Genomic DNA, 4374 nt, shown 5'->3' with positions numbered 1-4374 from the left:
TCCTGCCTCAGCCTCCTGAGTAACTGGGATTACAGGCACACGCCACCATGCCCAGCTAATTTTTTGTAGTTTTAGTAGAGACGGGGTTTCACCATGTTGACCAGGATGGTCTCGATCTCTTGACCTTGTGATCCACCCGCCTCGGCCTCCCAAAGTGCTGGGATTACAGGCTTGAGCCACCGCGCCCGGCCTGCCATGCAAAATTTTTTTACCTTAATTGGGTCTCAGCTATTTGTCTTTGTTTTTACTACATTTGCCTTTGTTTTCTTGGTCATGAAATCCTTGCCTAAGCCAATGTCTAGAAGGGTTTTTCCAGTGTTATCTTCTAGAATTTTTTTTTTCTTTGAGACAGTGTCGCACTCTGTTGCCCAGGCTAGAGTGCAGTGGTGCAATCTTGGCTAACCAAAATCTATGCCTCCCAAGTTCAAGTGATTCTCCTGCCTCAGCCTCCTGAGTAGCTGGGACCACCATGCCTGGCTAATTTTGTATTTTTAGTAGAGAGGAGGTTTCACTGCGTTGGCCAGGCTCGTCTTGAACTCCTGACCTCAGGTGATCGGTCCACCTCGGTCTCCCAAAGTGCTGGGATTATAGGCATTAGCCACCAGGCCCAGCCCTATAATTTTTATAGTTTCAGGTCTTCAATTTAAGTCTTTGATCCCTCTTGAGTTGATTTTTGTATAAGGTGAGAGATGAGGATCCAGTTTCATTCTCCTACGTGTGGCTTTCCAGTTATCCCACCACCATTTGTTGAATAGGGTGTCCTTTTCCCACTTTATGTTTTTGTTTGCTTTGTGGAAGATTAGTTGACTGTAAGTATTTACAGTTATTGGAACTATAGGTCTGTTCCATTGGTCTATGTGCCTATTTTTATACCAGTAACATGCTGTTTTGGTGACTATGGCCTTAAAGTTTAAAGTCAAGTAATACGATGCCTCTAGATTTGTTCTTTTTGCTTAGTCTTATTTTGGCTATGTAGGTGTTTTTTTGCTTCCATATAAATTTTAGGATTTTTTTTTTTTCTAGTTCTGTGAAGAATGGTGGTGGTATTTGATGGGAATTGCATTGAATTTCTATGTAGATTGCTTTTGGCAGTATGGTTATTTTCAGAATATTGATCCTACCCATCCATGAGTGTGGGATGTGTTTCCATTTGTTTGTGTTGTCTATGATTTATTTCAGCAGTGTTTTGCAATTTTCCTTGTAGAGGTCTTTCACCTGTTTGGTTAGGTATATTCTTAAGTATTTTAATTTTTTTGTAACTATTTTGAAAGGGGTTAAGTTCTTTATTTAATTATCAGCTTGGTTACTGTTGGTATATAGGAGAGCTACTGATTTGTACATTAATTTTGTATCCTGAAACTTTGTTGAATTCTTTTATCAGTTCTTGGAGTTTTCGGAAGTCTTCAGGGTTTTCTAGATATATAAGCATATCATCAACCAACAGCAACAGTTTGACTTCCTCTTTACAGATTTAGATGCCCTTTATTTCTTTCTCTTGTCTGATTGCTCTGGCTAGGACTTCCAGTATTATGTTGAAGAGGAGTGGTAAGAGTGGTGGGCTTCCTTGTCTTGTTTCAATTCTCAGAGGGAATGCTTTCAACTTTTCACTATTCAGTATTATGTTGGCTGTGGGTTTGTCATGGATAGTGTTTATTACATTGAGGTATGCCAATTTTTCTGAGAGTTTTAATCATAGAATGATGCTGGATTTTAGCAAATGCGTTTTCTGCATCTATTCAGATGATCATGTTAGTTTTGTTTTAAATTGTTTATGTGGTGTATCACATTTATTGACTTGTGTATGTCAAACCATCCCTGCATCCTTGGTACAAAACCCACTTGATCATGGTGGATTATCTTTTTGATATGTTGTTTAATTCAGTTAGCTAGTATTTTGTTAAGAATTTTTGTATCTGTGTTCATCAGGGATATTGGTCTATAATTTTCTTTTTTGATTATATTCTTTGCTGTTTTTGGTATAGGGTGATACTGACTTCCTAGAATGATTTAGGGAGGATTCCCTCTTTCTCCATCTTGTGAAATAGTGTAAATACAATTGTTACTAATTCTTCTAATTCTTCTTTGAGTGTCTGGTAGAATTCAGCTGTGAATCTGTCTGGGCTTGGATTTTTTTTTTTTTTTTAATTACCATTTCAATCTCATTGCTTGTTATTGGTGTGTTCAGGGTCTCTAAATCTTCCTTATTTAAGTTAGGAGAGTTGGATCTTTCCAGGAATTTATCTATCTTTTCTAGGTTTTCCAGTTTATGCGCATAAAGGTGTTCACAGTAACCTTAAATGATCTTTTGTATTTCTGGGATGTCAGTTGTAATATCTCCCATTTTGTTTCTAATTGAGCTTCTTTGGATATTCTCTCCTCTTTTCTTGGTTACTCTTGTTAAAGGTCTATCAATTTTATTCATCCTTTCAAAGAACCAGCTTTTTGTTTCATTTATCTTTTGTATTTTTGTTGTTGTTGTTTCAATTTCATTTAGTTTTGCTCTGATCTTGGTTATTTCCTTTATTCTGCTGGGTTTGGGCTTAGTTTGTTTTCGCTTCTTTAGTTCCTTGAGGTGTGACCTTAGATTGTGCGCTTTTAGTCTTTTTAACGTGGCATTTAGGGCTATGAACTTTCCTGTTAGCACTGACTTTTCTCCATCTCAGAGGTTTTGATATGTTGTGTCACTATTGTCGTTCAGTTAGAAGAATTTTTAAATTTCCATCTTGATTTCATTGTTGACCCCAATGATCATTCAGGAGCAGGTTACTTAATTTCCATGTATTTGCAGGGTTTTGAAGATTCCTTTTGGAGTTGATTTCCACTTTTATCCCACCGTGTTCTGAGAGAGTACTTGATATAATTTCAATTTACTTAAATTTATTGAGACTTGTTTTGTGGCCTATCATACGGTCTGTCTGAAGGAAGTTCCACGTGCTGATGAATAGAATGTATATTCTGCGATTGTTGGATAGAATGTTCTGTGAATATCTGTTAAGTCAATTTGTTACTATTACTGTGTTGCTGTCCATCTCATCTCTTACGTCTAGTATTACTACTAGAATTGTTTTATAAATTTGGGAGCTCCAGTGCTAGGTGCATATATGTTTAGGATTGGGACATTTTCTTCTTCAACAAGGCCTTTTATCATTATATAATGTCCTTCTTTGCCCGTTAACTGCTGTTGCTTTAGTTTGTTTTGTCTGATATAAGAATAGCTACTTCTGTTCCCTTTTGGTGTCCGTTTGCACGGAATGTTTTTTTCCACAACTTTACCTTAAGTTTATGTGAGTACTTATGTGTTAGGTGAGTCTCTTGAAGGTAGCAGATGGTTGGTTAATTCTTATCCATTCTGCAATTCTGTATCTTTTAAGTGAAGCATTTAGGCCATTTACATTCAGTGTTAGTATTGAGGTGTGAGATACTATTCCATTCATTGTGCTACTTGTTACCTGTATACCTTGTTTATTTTATTTTTTAATTGTATTTTTGTTTTATAGGTCCTGTGAGATTTATGCTTTAAAGAGGTTCTGTTTTGATGTGTTTCCAGGATTTGTTTCAAGATTTAGAGCTCCTTGTAGCAGCTCTTGTAGTGCTGACTTGGAAGTGGTGAAGTCTCTCAGCCTTTGTTTGTCTGAAAAAGACTGTATCTTTCCTTGATATATGAAGCTTAGTTTCACTGGATACAAAATTCTTGGCTGATAATTGTTTTATTTAAGGAGGCTGAAGATACAGCCCCAGTTCCTTCTAGCTTATAGGGTTTCTGCTGAGAAATCTACTGTTAATCTGATAGATTTTCCTTTACAGGTTACCTGGTACTTTTGCCTCACAGCTCTTAAGATTCTTTCCTTCGTTTTAGCTTTATTTAACCTGATGACAGAGTGCCTGGGCGATGATCTTTTTGCAATGAATTTCCCAGATGTTCTTTGAGCTTCTTGTATTTGGATGGCTAGGTCTCCAGCAAGTCAAAGGAAGTTTTCCTCAGTTATTCCCCCAAATATGGTTTCCAAACTTTGATTTCTCCTTTTCCTCAGGAATGGCAAGTTCTTAAGTTTGGTCATTTAACATAATCCCAAACTTCTTGGAGGCTTTGTTCCTTTTTTTCTTATTCCTTTTACTTTGTCTTTGTTGGATTGGGTTAATTTGAAAACCTTGTCTTTGAGCTCTGAAGTTCTTTCTTCTGCTTGTTCAATTCTATTGCTGAGACTTTGCATTTTCTCTAAGTGAGTCCATTATTTCCTGAAGTTTTTGATTATTTTTTTAATCATCTATTTCACTGATGATTTCTCCACTCATTTCTTGTATTTTTTTTTTTTTTTTTTTTTGAGACAGAGTTTCACTCTTGTTGCCTAGACTGGAGTGCAATGACGTGATCTC

Source organism: Sapajus apella, unplaced genomic scaffold (assembly GCF_009761245.1).
Source record: "Sapajus apella isolate SASKATOON/1434 unplaced genomic scaffold, GSC_monkey_1.0 scaffold18, whole genome shotgun sequence".
NCBI lineage: Eukaryota > Metazoa > Chordata > Mammalia > Primates > Cebidae > Sapajus > Sapajus apella.
This window is presented reverse-complemented; position numbering follows the sequence as displayed.